Consider the following 18,726-nt stretch of genomic DNA (forward strand, 5'->3'; position numbering starts at 1 on the left):
CCTAATTTTTACCATTGATGGTAGGCCTTCACTATCAAGGGTGATATTAAAGGACACGGCAAGAAAGTAATGCTCCATTAACATTTCATCAGATAATCACAGATCATTTCGGAAATATTGATTAAAATTCAACAAGGGTGATGCAATGAACACTTTAATATCTACCCACTAAAAGGAAATTTGTGAACCCTAATTAATATTTCATTTTCAAAACTGAATGAGATCCTTGATTCCTTTACTAGATCAATATCCCAAGGCTGTAATAACATTTCAAGCCCCAGCAAGTAGACTTCAATTTACACTTCTATTTACCTCCACTCTGATGCCAGTCCTGATGGGCCCAGACTCACTGATCACCATTTCCTCCTATTTTCAATAGCACCTGTGGTCTATTCCGCTCCATTTAACACTTATTTACTCTTGTATTGTTTGCTGCTCTCTCATATACATCAATAATTTCTCCTTAGTGGAAATACATAAATTATTTATGGGAGGATTAATAACATATTCAGGATATAATAGTTACAGATAGAACTTGTTGGTAGCTTATAAAGATACTGATTGCTGTGTGGTAATAAAAACAAGCTTCAATTGCTTCTTATATTTAGGGACTATACGAAAATCTGGACTAAAACAAAACACTAGCAGTTCCTTCTATAAAAGAGATCATGGAATGTGCAGTCAGAGGCATAGATAGATGGATACATGGTTAGAAAGTAAAGTAATTGACCGACACAAATGATTAAAACGAGTAAAATGAAGTTCAGCAAGTGAAGTGAAAGATCCAAGAGGCATCACTTCACAGTGAAGTCTATTTATTAAGTGTAAAATATTTCAAGGTCAAATCTCAAGAATCTTTCAAGATCATGCCAAATAACATTGATGTAACATTTGAAAGAATGTCAGAAATAAAACCATGTAAGCTGATCTCTAATTTTATTTACTGAGTTAACAAAATAGTGAATTCATTATAAAATAATTTTACAGTATTGTGATCAAAAGAACTTGATTCATTGTGAAATACGATGATCCGAATCAAAACAGGTTCATTTGTTCAACGAATAAACTTTGAGCATGTACTTTGAGCCAGACAAAAGTGTTTGAGGGAAAACGAGCAAGAATTTCAAGTGTGTCCTTGGAACATTTGCACTATTTTTCTTTGATTGTGTTTATTTTGGCTCAGTATAAATCTAAAATTCAAATTATAAAAGTTGCATTTTCCTTATATTTGTAATAATGTAAACATATAGTAGAAAAATTAGAAAAGAGATAAAAGTATTAATAACAATAAAACTATCTCTTTAATACTTAAAATTTTTATTTTTCCTAGATATCTTTTTATTTAAATGTAAATAACAATGCCCAGCACTTTCAGGGAATCAATATATATTTGCCTGAAGGAAAAAACATGTCAACATTTTAAAATCTGAGGTCTCCCTGTATATAAATTTACATCATGTTTTCTATAGCTTGATGTTTAAAATTGTTTCCCATAAATCTTCACAAACATAATTATTAAGGCCTTCATATCTTCTAAATTCATTCAACAAATAATTATTCAGGATTTGCTGTGTTCATGACACTATTTTAAATGCCTATGATGCAGCAGGGAACCAGGAAGATGAGATCCCTTACCCTCAGGGAACTTGCAATGGCTCTATGACTTTTTCATAATTAATTCATTTATTTACGCTTTTTGAACACAGATTTATTACAAATCACTAGCATAAGGAAGTGTGGTAAAAGTCTTCTATAATTATGTAATTAAACACCTGCATTATTGCCTAATGATAGAGTTCTTGAAATAAGTCATATGTATGTACAGTTTCATGTTTCAGATATATTTTGCAAAATCACTCTAAAGGAGAATTCAATATCCACATGCCTACCTGCTGTCTAAGAATGATCACAGCATTATACACTGAGGGCTTTATATCTTTTTTAAAAGCCTTTATAAATTTAGTAGACAAAATGTAACATCTCAAATTGTCTTTATTGATTACAAGATTGCATAAATTTTTATAAATTCACTGGTAATTTCTATTTCTTTATTTAAACTGTCTGTACAAAGCATGTACTTATTACTCCATTGATGAAATCTGTAATGAATTGGTAAGTAAATTTGTGTGCTTTTTGTCTGTAAAGTTTATAAATATTTCTTTTTGGCTTTATAATGGAAAAGGACTTTCCTATTTATGTCAAATGTTCACTTTTGCTCTATAGCTTTATTTTACAACTTTATCCACTATTTTTTCTTATTAACATCACATACAACAAACATCTAACTTGATTTTTCTCTCATATTGTCACCATTTACAGCAGCAGCAGTGTCATGAACATACCTCTTAATATCCACTAAGGGTGTGTGTGTGTGTGTGTGTGTGTGTGTGTGTGTGTGTGCCATAACTCTCTGCAGTAAGTAGAACTTCTAAAACAATATAATAGTAGTAAAAATAGGTCAGCTTATCTCACTTTTATTTAAATAAAAATTACTGAATCATTGCAGTTTGAACTATAATATTAGCTACTGGCTTATACATTTTTTACAGAACTTAAGTAAAGGTTTTCTGTTTTTAGTGCATCAGTATTCCATTTTTTATCAGGAATGGGTATTATATTTCCTTAAATGTCTTTAAGCATTTATTAAGAACTATCTTTCTAAAATTAAATTTTTATTTGTGTATCTAAACAATTCTTTACTAAAATTTATTATATTTATTATGCAGCTGGAATTTCCTTGTCATTTTACTTTGGACTTTTTGGTACCTGTATATCTACCTAAGATTGATCTACAGTTTTATTTTTATGAAATGTCTTTATGAGGTTTTAGGATTGACATTTTCAGAGCTTTATGAAATAAATTTGAATGAATCAAACTTTTTAATGTTCAACTTCGATTTTAAATGCTAATGGTTTTCAGTGTTCTTAAATCACTGCCTGAACTTAAGAATATCTTGCCAGTAATACAGGGGAAATTTTATCAAGAATAGTAAAGTATCTGAAAATATCTGGCAGGATAGTAAAATTCTATGTAGCTTGTTTCTTTGAGAAAAAGAATAGTTGGAACCAGGATAACTTTTCCTTTCTTACAAATTTCTAAGCAACATAAAAATTGTTTATCAGTGTGCCCAAACTTCTCATCAAGTACAGACACTTTTGGACACCTCCACACCAAGAAAATTAAGAGTTGTTGTTTTTAAAAATATTATTTTGCATGGCACATCTTAGTCTCAGGAAATCAGTAACCATAAATTCATATATTAATTCACTTTAGGCCACAGGGTTCTCTTTAATGTATAGCCAAACAGACATCAGAAAAGACAGTCCACACAGAACAGATGTCACACCTGCTTTTCCATATCAAAATAATACTTGCTTTATTTTTCTTTTTGCATTGTTTTTTGTAACTGTACTCAACAGTATGTCACTTCCTGCAGGAGTTATATGAAATAAATTTACATTTCAGTGTTAAAAATAATAATTTTACCTTCTTCCTTTTAAATAATTAATATATATTATACATTTTATAGTTGTTCATTAGTATTATTTCAGAAAAAAATTTAATTGCTGTGAATATAGAACTGATAAAATAGTGTGAAGGTGAGGTATCATTTAAGTAGTAGGCAATTATGTTTAAAAGTAACAATATATCTCTGATTCTCTGCATTTATTTCAAGGTACTACTTTCTTCTTAATGCCTTTAAATCTCAGATAACTAACTTCATGTCTCTGACTGGATGTTTGACTGTGGCATGACAAACTTAATTAAAAAGGAGATATGGTGCTGTTGAACTTTTGCAAACACAACATTTTCAAGTGTAAATGCGTGACTTTCAACCTTGTGAAGAAAAGACAATATTGCTTTGTCTGTCTTGCAGGTCATGGGTTGCTTGTACATATCGTGCGTACATGACTGACGTCACTTGGCTCAATGAACAATGCCAACTTATCAAGCATCCATGAGAACTGCATCTATGGAATTCATTCAATTATTTTCTTTTGCACAGATTTCCTTGGAATTTTTCTTCCATTTTTAAAACACAGAATGACTTTAATTTTCTTACTTTGGAATTTTCCTGTTTTACTTTATTAGTGTGATAAAGTAATTCCCTTCATGTCTTTTGATATGCATTTTCCCCATATGTTAATGGTTCAGGGAAATCAGAGATTTTTGGATCTAATATTTGTGTAGCTTACTATAATTTGTTGTTGATAGAAGGTATTAGCATTATAGATCACACTAATGACCTGATTTCAGATCTCTTTATTTACCTATATTTAGTCTAGCTAATCTATTTAAATCTATTGGATATTTTTAAATTAACAATAACAATAGTAACAGACCCTATATTCAAAGATTGTGGTGAAATTAAAAAAAATTTATTTGTAAACAGTTTCATATTACCAAGCACATTGTTGGTGCTTATTAAATGTTAACATTACAATAATCATTATTCTTTTGGGCATCAAGTACCAACATCAGGAAAGGCAGTATATTATCCTATTATTTTAAAAAAAAGAAACTACAATAATGATCTGAATCTTTTTGGAAGTTAAATTTTCTGCACCTGTCTTAAAATTTCTCATGTGCACAATTTCCAGAAACGTTTAGCAATTCCTTACTTTAATCTCTTCATATTTATACAAAGAACACTAGAATGCTATAGGCATATTACGCCTGATTTTAAATAAATCATTTTGATGTTCCTACAATTTATCTTCTAAAAGCTAAAATAATGAGGACTGAACTAAAGTTAAGTGCTGTTCAGTGGGCTGACAGAATTTTCAGTGAGTTATTTCTAAGCAAGCAATATCCACATAGAACAAAAACTAAAAAAAACTGAATTGTATGTTTAGGTACTAAAGTTGTGTCACATTTTTTAATAAAGTAATAGTAGGTATGCAAATCATATTCATAGGTGACACCAATGAATATAAATAGTAAAAAAAAATGGGTTAGAATTATCAAACCATAAAATTGGGAAAATTTGTGCAAGTAAAATATATCAGAGAAAATCAGATACCTAAAGGAGAAAAGAAATCTGATGGAAGAGGTTTCTCTGTTAACTTGCACATGTAAAGAATACTTCGGCTTTAGATTTACTATAAACTCACTTGTTCATGAGACTGAAAAAAAATACAATACAATATTAGGTTTTATTTTAACTGAAGAATAGGATATAGAATAATGGTCATGGGCCAGACCTTCTGGCACATACCTATAATTCCAGCAACTAGGGAGATGGAGACAGGATGATCTCAAATTTGAGGTCAGGCTCACCCTATCTCAAAATAAAAGTCTTTTAAAAAAGAACTAGGAGTGTAGCTCAGGGGTAAGTACTTCTGGTTTCAATCCCAAGGGTGGAAAAAAAATAGAAATGTGCTGGAAATCTCATATTATTCCATGCTAGAGAGAAAAACACCTAAAGAATTAGATATAGTTCTGTAAACCACAATTTAAGTGTAACATTCACCATGGAAGTATGTTGGATGGATATTAACAAAGTGGGCTGTGTATGAACATGGAATGATTTAAAAGACTTTATAACATTGTTGAAAACCTGTAAAATACGTTATTATCTCAGTACGACACCTCTTGAGAGAAATTTCTTTATTATTATTAATAGGAAAAATTTCCACACCCATCAGTGGAACTTTATAACTTGAATGGACAGAGAAATATATTTAACTGGTCGTGTTTCCTCTTTACTTCTATTACTTAGAAACTCAGAATTCATTCATCCATTTATTCAATGAATATTTATTATATTTCAGACAATTTTGCTTTGTAGGTACTGGGGATGCAACAGTGAAAATGACACGAAAAAACTTTCTCTTGTGGAACGTGCATTCTGATGGACTTGGGGGACAGAAAGAAAGATATAAAACAAGCAAGGAAACACTTGGGTGAAATAACTTCAGAAGACTGAGATTTACCAAGAGAATTAAACAGGTTGACGTGATTGAGAGAGTCTGGGATTTATAGTAGACATTAGAGTTGAGTCCTGACTAATTCAGGATAACTGCCAGATCTCTGAAGTTGAGCTACTAAGCAAGGGGAGCAGCGAGTACAAAAGCCCTAAAAAAGGCAAGAAACTGGACTATTGATGGACAAAAACTAAACAAACAAACAAAACAACCCCCCAAAAACTAAGGAGAGGCTATAAAAATGCCCAAACTCAGTGAACATACAGGGAGGTCCTGAAGAAAGGCCACCAGAGATCTTGCAGGTCCTGGGGTACTAAGGAGTAATTAGGATTTTATTCCAGGTGTGAAGAAAACCATGGGACAGCATGATCTGTTTCTTGACTTCAAAGTGATCCATCACTCTATAAACCTGCCAGCTCCTCAGAAGCCTGTGATTTATGTATGTGAGCATATGCATTCCTAGTTCCTCTCACCTTGATCTTCTGTTCTGATTTCTTTACTGTCTAGTATTAATAGTAAATTTATTATTTAATCTTTTAAATTTAGCTTATATGTATATCCTGACAAGTTGATTCAAGTCTTACCAAAGAAAAATTAAATGAATTATGATTTCTTCATATTTTTGAGAAAGATTAATTTCAAAGACAGAAATTTGACTTTAAAAGCCTATCAAATCTGGGATTTGAAAGATCCCTTACATCTAACTTCTTAAACATATTCTGGTTTTTCTCTGGCAAATCAGATAGAATCTCTTCAATTCATTTCAGCTTTCAGAAACACATAGAAAATGATGTAGTTATTCCAACTGTTTGGCAAATATTCCCAGAGCCTGGCTAACTCAAAGGAGAGGAAAGAAACAGAGAAAAGAAAAATAAGAATTATTATTTCAACAATGTATTGTGCATTTTATAATTTCTGCCTAAAAGTATTATTTTGCTCAAAGAATTATCTGATAATTCTGTTAACAAGTCACTAGCTAACCACCCACATTTCTTTTACATTTTCCTTAGCATAGATTAATTTTTACGATAAATGTTATTCCATTTAAAAGAAAATGTAAAATGTATAAAAATATATATTGGCAAATTAATGGAGAAAGTTAAAAAGATACAGATTGCTTTTTATACTAAGAAACAGAAGGAACAAAACTATCCATAGGTCAGAAAATGAATATAAATTCTGAAGTTTATGAGCTTCAGAGGAATTGATCTACAATTTTTTTTTCTATTTCTACCTTCAGTCTGTTATTACATGAAGAACCAATATCTGTAGTTCTTTGAATTTTCTTCTTGGAACCTTTGTGTTACCTTCTGTAAACAGGCCAACCACCACTTCCCATTAAGGAATAATTATTTTTTATAACCATTAGATAAAACCACGGGTGATGTTCAAAATATTTAGTAGCAATAAGATAGAGGCACCAATCAGGTGGACACATAAAAAGAGCAGGGTGCTAAAAGTGCTTAACAGCACCAGGCATTAAATCTCTATTTGTTGGATCATGAAACATAGGAAGTGTGCAGAGAAAGCCTTTGACAGGGTAGAGCAATCAAATCATGAGTCAAATATTAGCAAAGTGTTCCAGTCCTTTAGCAACTAATAACAACTCTACCTGCTTGTAGCAGATGATCACTAACCACAGGGATACCATTCTGTGATCTAGGAAAGTTGAAGAAGGTAAAATCAAGCATTTCTTCTCCCTATACTAAGAATGGAAAACAATAGCCTGGCACAGTGACACGTGACTGTCATCATACCAAATTGGGAGAATGAGGCAGCCTCCTCAAATTCAAAGTCAAACTCAGCAATTTAGTGACTAAGACCCTCAGCAACTTAGCAAGATCCTCTCTCAAAATAACAATTAAAGGACTGAAAATGTCACTCAGTGGTAAAGGGCTCCTGGGTTCAGCCAGCAGTACCAGAGAGAGAGGGAAAGAGAGAGAGGGCGGGGGGGGGGAATGGAAAAAATAAAATTACCATCTAACAGATGATATAATAGTGATGTGACTTTTATATTCAATGTTAAAGCATAGTCTACCTATTCTATCTTATGCAGTATTTTAGCATATTTTACATTAAATGCTCATTCTTCAAAAAGAACCATCTGATCTCATTAATAATAAAGTTAATAAAGTTAGCCTTCTAAGTTAGACATTTTTCAAATGCCTATGTCTGTTTCCTTCAAATCACATATCACAACTTTCAACATTTAATCTGTTTGTTTGTTTTTGTTTAAATGTCAAGATTGAGGATTTGCATTTTTACTTTGTGTGTGTGTGTGTGTGTGTGTGTGTGTGTGTGTGTTATCATGGTTCTTCAACTAGTGTGGAAGTTTCTTGAAACTAGGATCCCTTTTTCACTATATATACTTGTGTTCCCTTTGTATTCACAGTAACTAACACATAGGTGATTAAAATTTTGTTAAATACAATAATCAGTTTGTTTCACTAACCAAAATTAATGCCATGGTCTTCATTCCCATTTTAATGGTCATTTACTTCTCTTTTAGCTATGTGCCATTTATTAATGTCTTAAGCTCCTTGAGAATAGGGAGCACTTTTCATTTGGTTTGTGCTCCCTTCTGCTAGACTGTGCCAGGCCCACAGATGGAGGTATTAAATGTTAGCTGAAATGACAATGGTAGACACAGAGAACTGCCACTATTGCTGCTTTACAACAAAGACAGGATTATTTGGCCAGATTTTGAGATGCTTAACCACTCAAAGGCTGCATTTCAATCTCAAAACATTGGGTTTATTCCAGGATCATATGAGTTACAATGAAAAAAAAAAAAAAAGAAGACAGGAATGCAAACCATTTCTGCCTGGAAGCATGATCTTATTCTAAAAGTCATATGAAAACTCCAACAGCAAGTCACTGAAAAATCACAAGAATTGCTGTGCAATTATGCATTTCAAACACTTTGCATCAAGAGTCAAAGAAGTAGCAAAATGGTCTGATTCTGGTGTGAATTCCAACTTCATGAAGTTGGATGATTGATTAGAATGTCTAAGGAGCATACAAATTGCTTAAAACCTTCTCCACTTCAGGTAACCAGAAAAGAACCTGAGCTCTTGCTTTTAAGGATTTGCATCTGGGATACAGAAGAAAATCCTGTTAATTTTTTGTTAATTTGTTGCACAGCACAGCATCCATAAGAATGCAATGATTTGGTGAGAGCCCTATATGGATATGCATGCCAACAGGTTAAAGCACCCTATGATTTGCTGACCACTATCACATGCTGACTAAAACCAAATCATGCAGTTGGGCCTTTGCCCTTCAGTTGAGGAGCAATGAATATATCAGTTCTACTCATATCAAATTGTCCACATCCTTTGAGAATAATCTGGAATGATAATAACAACATTATCATTATAATGATGCCCTTTTTACATTATAATTTTAAAAATTACATTGTTCTTCACAATACATACATGTGATTTATGTGGACATAAACATCACATTTATGTTGAATACACTGTTATAATCAACAGATTTAGGTCCGTGCATTGTGGAACACGCCTGTAATCCCAGAGGCTTGGGAGCTGAGGCAGGAAGATTGGGAGTTCAAAGCCAGCCTCAGCAAAAGCAAGTCTCTAAACAACTCCATGAAACCTTGTCTCTAAAATACAAAATAGGGCTGGGGATGTGGCTCAGTGGTCAAGTGCCCCTGAGTTCATTCCCCACTACAGAAAAAAAAAAAAAAAAAAGAACAGATTTAGCATATAAAAAATGCAGGACTCCTGGATCAATTTAAGTATTAATAGGCAGTGAAAACTTTAAATTTAAAATTTAATTCCCACATAATGTATTTACACTAAAATTATTTGTTGTTTATCTGAAATTCAGAGTCCTGTATTTTACCTGGCAAATCTGTTCTAACTTCGAATTTCAATTAGTTATTTAACCAGCCTTACTTCTCCAAAAAGAGTGAGAGAACAGTGACTTCACATTTCACAGGAAAAATTTTCCCATATTTTTATTGTGATAAAACATACAACATAAATTTTACCATGTTAAACATTTTTAGATGTACACTACAGTGGTATTCAGTACATTCACCAAGAGTGAATTCACCTTTTTGCACAATCACCACTACCCAAAACTCTTTGCCTTACATAATAACATATCAAACAAAAAACTATTATCTATTTCCCACCCATCCCCCTATTCTCTCGCCTATATGATTTTTACTGTTCTTAGTATAATCATCTCCCCTTATCTGAACATAATACTTTTCAAGACACCCTGGTGGATGTCTGAAATCACAGGTAGTACAGAAGACAATATATAATGTGATTTTTTCCTATACATGCTTACCTATGATAAAGCATGATTTTATAAATTAGGCACAGTAACAGATTAACCATAACTAATAATAAAATAGAGAAATTATAGCAAATCTATAAAATTATTTAAAATTTAAGAAATTTATTTCTAGAATTTCCATTTAATACTTTTGAATTGTGGCTGACTGAAAGAACCTGAAACCATGGAGAGTGAATTTGTGAATAGAGGGGACTAACTCCACCTTATCCAAATGGGGTGGTACATTATCTGTGTTTTGTGACTGTCTCATTTCATTTAGCATATCATCCTCTGGGTTGATCCATATTGTAACATATATCCTAACTCTCTTTCTTTCCAAGTTTGGAAAGTATTCCATTGTACATATGTACCATTTTTTGCTTTATCCATTCATCTGTCAGTGGGCACTAGGGTAGCTTCTATATTTTAGCTATCATGAATAATGTCACTATGAAATAGTTGTACAAAATCTGTTTCAAATACTGTTTTCCGGTCTTTTGAATATACATCCAAAAATGGAATTGATGAATTTTATGATAATTCTAATTGAAATTTTTGAGGAAATACCATGCTATTTTCCCATGGCACAAAGTCAATTCGAGTCTCTGTCCCTCCATCTGTTTTCTTTTTTTTTTTTTGTTTTTCAAATATTAATTTTCATTATTCTCTTTTCAACTTCACTCATTTTTCTGCCTGCACAAACACCTTTGAATTCCTGTAGCACATTTTTCATTTTAGGTTGCTGGAACTTCCAGTTGCAGAATTTCCTTCCATTTTTTAACTGTATCTTTATTAATATTTTCATTTTTTTCAAACATCATTTTCTTGACTTTTCCCCATCTCTTTTTACTTATTTGAGCATCTTAAAGATAATTGTTTTAAAGGTCTTTAAGAGGTTCACATCAAATCTCTGTATAGAGTTTTTATTTATTTATTTATTTATTTATTTATCCTTTGAAAGGATCATGCTTTCCCATTTCTTTTGTTGTTTTTAAAAACTGGATATTGGAATGTATTGATATGGTAACTCTGTAAAAAACTGAAAACTACACTCCCCCTTTCTCCAGAGTTTGCTAGTTTTTGTTTTTGGTTTATGTTTTTACTTTTTATAGTTATCTGGTTTTTCTGTTCTGAGGATCAACTTAAATTGTAAACGTAAGGTCTTCCTAGTGCTTTTCTGAACCTTCTCATTCCTTTGGACCCGAGTGACAATTTTATAATTTTTTCAATATATGCAGTGGCTTTTGAATATCCTCATCTTCAATGTATGGCTTGCAAAATTTGAAATAGGAAAACATGAAGACAGGAAAATGTGCTAGTGATTGACATCCCCTGGTGGTCACTTTAACCAGAGGAAGAGGACTTACAATAATGGATGAAGTTATAATAATAAAGACCACCATATGTTTTCACCTCTTAAAATGTAAGCAGCAATCAGTGATGATAGCACAGATCCTTGATAGCTAAAGGATAGTGTCCATTTTGTTCACTCTGATTTACATAAGCTATGTTCAAGCTGATCCATGAACATTTGAACAGCTACCTCCCACAGGTGTGTAGAATGGAAGATTGCTAGCTTCTATTTTGTAACAGCTGAAATTGACCAAAAGTTACTACATTTTGCCTTTTAAGCCTTTTCCTGGAAGATATGAGCCATCAATAAACTCCATAGTCCCAAAATGATGGTACTAGATAGATTTTTTTCAAGTGCAACCATTATCTACATGGGAAGAATGATTCCTGGTGTTTTGTATTTTGGTATCTTCCCTGCAATTTTTAAAAAGATAATTAAATGAAGAATTAGAGGGTTTTCTGGCATAGATGGCAAATCAGAAGTCAACTTAAACATACTTTTTAATAGTCAAGATTAGGTTAAGTGTTAACAATGCCCAAATCTCCTAACACAAAAGGGCTCATTTTCCACACATGCTGCCTTAGTTGTGATTCCATTCATTGTCTTTGGTAACCCAGACTGTGGGGTATTATGGTTCTACCATGTTAACATGGTGTTTCCTTCATAAAAGAGAAGCACAAAAAAAAAAGATATGAAATGTGCCATTAAATACTTCAGAATGGAAGTGGTGCACTTCATTTTCACAGAGAATCCACAGCAAAACATAGAGGAGTACAAAAGGACAGAGAAATAATCTTAGGCTGGGGTTGTGGCTCAGTGGTAGAGTGCTCCCCTAGCATGTATGAGGCACTGGGTTCTATCCTCAGCACCACATAAAAATAAAAATAAAGATATTGTGTCTATCGAAAACTAAAAAATAAATATTAAAAAAATCTATAATGGATTCTACAAATCATGTAAGTACTCATTGGTTAAAACATTTTCCTAATGTGGCAATATCTTCTAGGATGTCACCGGTACATCATCAAAATTTGTTTTTAAAGGCCTCCAGTGACTTGGGGTTCATAGACTCATTATTAAAGGCTTTCTTCTTTGTTAATCTTGTTGAACTAAAATCTGCTTCTTTATAATTCCTAACATTTGATGCATCCTGTGACTATCACTATCAAAGCTTATATTGTATTTAAAAAATAACAGCAATCACCATAGAAAATAAGGTACAAAATGAGAAGACATGATTATTTTAAGAATTAAGAGCAAATAAATACTCAAAAATAGTTTACTTTTAAAGTCTTTTAATATTTATGAAATATCATTATATACTCTGTCAATTATAGTTTACTTTTAAAGTCTTAATATTTATTAAATATCATGATATATTCTAAGTCAATTATAGTTTCTTCTTTGTTTAGACTATAAATTACTCTTCAGAAGAGGGGTCTAGAAATATCATGAGATTTAATGCCTTTCTTTTCTTTTCTTTTCTTTTTTCTGGTTGTTTTGTGTATGCAACACACTTATTTTGGAAAGATAAACTTTATTCAGGAAATTTCTAACTAGAATAAAGCATAATAACAGGCAAATTTTAGGCTAAATATTTAATTTATTAGCCATATTAAAGTAATTTGCGTACCATGTTGTTTTGAAAAATAACCAATGGTGATGATGGAAACACTTACTATTTTAGGACTGATTTTTGTTTTTTCACTGAGAGATTTGAAATAATGATGAGAATGTTTAATATACACCTTGCACAGCTAGAGAACATAAATCATTTTGTAATTGAGTGACTATTCATCTATTCAAAAGAAGAGTTGTCTTTGCTTCCCATTTGATCTTTCCTGCTGATTAGTAGCTGAGTTTAATTTTATCTCCCATCAGGTTCCTATTTTGTTTCTTAAACCTTTCATGAATGTTGGAGGAAAAGCATTGAGCACTTCAGAAAGAATACAGGGCTCTATTTTTACTGACCTACTTATAATTCTGCATAAGAAGATAAGCTACTAGGAGAGCTCATTTCAAAACATATAAAAAGATTTAATAATGACCACTGACTAAATGGAGACTCAAATAGCACCACCACAGTATTACCAAAGGATTGGGAAAGGAGTTCAATAATAAAAATATTTATTTTGTCTATAATTGTTAATACAAGATATTCATGCGCTCATCAATAAAATATGTGTCTTATAAACCAGTTTCTGAGTTTTTTCAACATCAATATGATTGCTTTTTATAGTTCCTTCTCTGCTCCTCCTATCCCCTACCCTCCCTTTAGTCAACCTACTTATTTCAAATTGTGTAATAGCACAATCACAGCAGCTTTAATGTATGGAGATAGTGTTGGAAGTGAGACTGAGAAAATACATTCAATCCTAGTTTGCTTATTGGTATATGAACTTCAGCAAATCATTTCAATTTTCTGAACTTCCCAAAACAAGGCTAACTGTCTTACAGAGCTGATTTGAAGAAGAAATCTAAGATAGTATCAGTCCAATTTGATGTTCACAGAGATAAAAAGACTACAAATGAATGGTTAAGCAAGTAGGGCTTCACTATCAGCAGACTAAATAAAGAGAATTACAAAACAAGCAAAAGCCAAATATAAAAACTGAAAAATAGAAATTCATGAATCATTGAAAGTATAAATACAAAATAAGCAGTGCTACTAGATCATTTCCTAATAAAAATAGAAGGTCTTTCTCCTATGTAATTTATATCAGCATGTTCTCACATATCATATTTAAGAATTTTTATAAACATTAAAGATAAGAAATCACCTTTGGAAAATTGACCAAAGATTTTTTTGGAAGTTCTGAGAATAATAGATGTGAATTAACATGCATGACAACATTTATGATGAGCATCTAGGCTACTCTAACTGCTCTGCTTTCTCAATGTGACCCATAAGAAAACCAACACCTTCTTTTTCTGATACTTTTCTCCATGAATATGCATTTCTGCCTAAAGAATTCTACATTCTACCAATCTCCTCATACTGAACACTCCAGGAAAACAATGAAGTGCAGTAGTCATTTTATATTACCAACAATTTTTGCACCCCTTTGCTGTGACTCTAACATAGAAGGGCAGGATGATAGAATACTCCCAATTAAACACCAAAACTTGCTCAGTTGAAGGAAAAATTTATGTTAATCTCTGCTTAATGTAAATTTAAATGGTATTTCTCAACTATACAGAACCCATAGGGTAACAATAATTGTGAGTGCCTCTTCTAACCTACCAGTCTATGCCTGAGAACCATCACTGTGCGTGAACCCACATCCTCTTGGTGTAGTCCTTCCTGGTCACCTTACAGGCACTCTCCTTGCCCTTCTCCTTGAAGACCTCTGTACCTCTCCCAGGACTTCCTTGTTTCCATCTTCTTCATTTCCACCCAAGGTACATTTTCTAACGTCTACTCTGCAACACAGATTATCAGATTGGAGTAGTGAGAAAGTGGGGGTTTTAGTGAAAACCCTTGGTAAATTTTGTTTTTTGTGAAGAAGTACAAGAGAAAGGGCAGTCTCTACCCTTATCTGACCTTTGGGAGCTTACCTAAAAAGTAAAGAGACATCCTTAATATGAAAAGATGTTTTCTTGCTAAATTTGAATTTCATTACCAAAGTTCCCTTAGGTATTACAAGTTTCAGGGTACAAACTAAATAGAATATGTATGAGTGTGTAATGTAGAAGGAGAGAAGGGGAAGGACTAATAACCCTTCTAAATAAATAAATAAATTGCTAATAAGGAACAATAGCAATAATCATACATGTGCTGATAATGTTTATTTATTTCTCTGAATTCATTAATTTTAGCTACTAAAATGTCTCACTTTCCCCCACTACAAATTGGAAAAGTATAACAAGCTAATTCATTATAAAAAGAAAAATTTATTTGAAGTGTACCTAAACCAGTGTGTTCTTTCTCTATTCATTACTGCATATGAGTTTCATTCCATTTTGTAAATAAAGTTGCCACTGATTGTGATAAATCTACCAAGTCTCATTTATCCATCTGCATATTCCCAGTTTTAACTATTTTAATTAAGGACTTTTTGAAAACTTTCCACCTCTTTTTGAATTTCAAAGACTTCATTTCAAAAGATTTCCATGTAATCATTCTTATCCATTAGATTTTTATATCAGATATAAAATGATTAAAGTATAACAAATTTTAAAAACAAAAGATTTAAACCATTGAGGCTACAAGTTAGCTCTCAATATGCATAGGGTTACTTTTGTGATCAAAATGATGGTGTTAGGAAAATCTTTAGAGGGCTCTCTAGGTGGATAAGTCAGCCTTCCCTGGAAGGTTATGAACTTCCCTCTCAGAGCTTTTCCTATCACCTGCTCTTGCATCCACTGCTTCCATTTTGTCAATAAGTTCTCTTGATGCACTCCCTCCCTACTGGAATGCTTTCCTGACATTACCCAAATTTAATTTTTGTTTTGTTTTGTTTTGTTTTTTCCTGGTCTCAAAATTATCTGACATATTTTAGTAGTGCAGGCAGCTTCTACAAAATCCCATTAAAAAATTAAAAATGAACAACTTTCTCCAGATGCACAACTCCAAATTCCTGGAGTTTTTCTTCAGTTAGCAGTATTTAATTTTGAGTAGCAACCAATTTAGTGAAGACATTTGTAGAAATTAACAGAAATATCTGTCTGGTGTTCCTAATAAGACAGTCACAACCCTTGTAAATTGTTCACTGCTTACCACTTTATTATTTATGAATAGGGATCAACAGTGTTATAAAGTACAAAATGTGATTTTGTCATACCTGAGATGTCTTCTTAGACTTTGGGGTTGTTGCTCAGTGGAGGGTTACTAAGAGATAATAATTGGTTACTTGCAGGTGGAAATGTCCCTGGCTTTTCTAGCCAGTTGGGTAGTTCCTCAAAATTGTATAGCCTAGGCTTGCATTTCACTTGTGATTTTTAGCCAACTTCTATTTGTCAAATGTGTTTCCAAACTCCTTGCCTGCTCTGGTGCTTCATCCTCAGTGTAGACAGTTATTATAATGTCACTAAAGCATATATAATTTGTTCTTAATGACCTTACAAATACATGATGTCTGTTCCAATTATGCATTCAAATAACAAAAGTACAAGCACAGAATATTATCTTGGAATCATAGCACTACTACAATCTCCAACCCTCAATACTACACTTCCCTCACATCCTAGCCCAAACAAGAACACTGTTCATGTATCAACCATTAGGTATAAATATGTATTTAAGAATGCTGTCAGACCCCTTCTAATGAATGGTGTGAGCATAGCAAAAAGGGGAAAAAATCAAGCAAGACAAAAGAATCCCTAGTGAGATCTAGATCTCACAAATATGATGAGTCTTTTATCTGTAATTTTAACCCATATATATAGTTGCATAATAATTATGCTGTTTATTTGGCAGCTTTCAAAAAAGCCAGTGGTTTCTCTGTGGGGTAGAGATTTCTGGTCAATCACTAAACATATTTTCTCTTTTTTCTTGGCAAAGATATATTATATTTCTTAACCTCCCTTAAAGTAGGATAAGACAAAATGAGACATTCTGACCAATGGAGCTTTGTAGGAAGTGATATAAGTCACTTGCAAATCTGGCCTGTGAAAAATCTCCCACATAATAGTTCTCCATGCTTCTTTCACTACCTTAAAGCAAACATTCATGGTGGTTTTTGAAGGCAAGTGTTATAGATAAAAGGTTCACAATGGCAGGAATATGGTCCTTGCACTTAGTGGAAAAACACTGCTCTTAGAAACATCTATTATAGACTACATATAAGAAAAAAATATCAATTAATATGATCTACTAATGTTTAAGATGTATTTGTAACTACAACTAGAGTAAAATGTGTAGATACACAGATAGACAGATGGACAGTCAGGTATGCTTACATTTTGCACAATATGTCATGTTGAAAGAAGAGAAAGAAGAAATATCACTATCTAACCTCCAATTTCACTTCAACCATGATGCCAGAAAGGTGTGATACAGGTGCTGTAGGGCTCCTTCATGTCTTTAACTAAGGCAATAACTCAGACATAAGCCCTCAATATCCATTTTAAACACACATTAAATTAGATTCAGAGAATTAATTCCAGAGCCTGATTAAGACCACCAATAAAGCAGTCACTTGCAAATATTATACATATGCATGTTTACATATAGATACACAATATATATGTAAAGAAATTATATATAATATGTATTACTTAGTATGTAACATTGATATAACTAGAATGTATTTATTATATATTATATAACTACTGTAAGTAGTATTATAACATCCCATACTTTAGCCTTTTTAAAGTAGTAAGAGAAGTGTTCGTTCAGTATTCATTCAGTATATATTGATATTTTCTTACTGTAGAAAGCTCTGACTTCTCAGTTTTTCTTTTTATGGTAATTTTATTACTATCTCTATATCTTAGATTACAAATATAATAGATGTGAGGGCATAAGTTTTATCAATATTACTGATATAGTTATACAAGCTCTATACGTTTTTGTTTCCCTTATGATTAAAAAACTATGGTCTAAAAAGCCAAAAGAGAGACAACTAGCTCAAAATACATGGTAAAATATGTGCATATCTATAACTACTATTCTATATTTGCATATTTAATTATTTCATAAGCATTTACAATATGATGTATATACTACTCAGCTTTTCCAAAACATCAGTCCCTTGCCCATGCTCTTGCACATAGTACATGGTAAATAAGAGAATGATAACCATAAACATGTGTTGAGAAATGTTGAAATAACTGCAATTTTATTTTCACTAATACCATAGTACAGACAAGCTTTGGAAGAAGTACAACAATTTAAAATGGAGAAAAAAAAGGCACTATTCAATTCCATTCCAAACACAAATCATTTTTATTTTGACTTTGATGATTCATGCACCTATACACAGAAATTTCTCAATAGGGAAATCTTACAAGGTCATTTGCTAAGACGAGCAGAATATAAATATTAAACACAGTAAATATTTTAAGTACTTTAAACTTAATTTAGCAATTGAGAATTTCACTGAGCACAAATCAAATTCTTGCTAACTGGCCCTATGCCAGTGTTTGCAATTTGGTGTTGAGTTTTGAAAGCTAGTCAAAAAAAATAATAG

This window comes from Urocitellus parryii, chromosome 4, assembly GCF_045843805.1.
Source record: "Urocitellus parryii isolate mUroPar1 chromosome 4, mUroPar1.hap1, whole genome shotgun sequence".
NCBI lineage: Eukaryota > Metazoa > Chordata > Mammalia > Rodentia > Sciuridae > Urocitellus > Urocitellus parryii.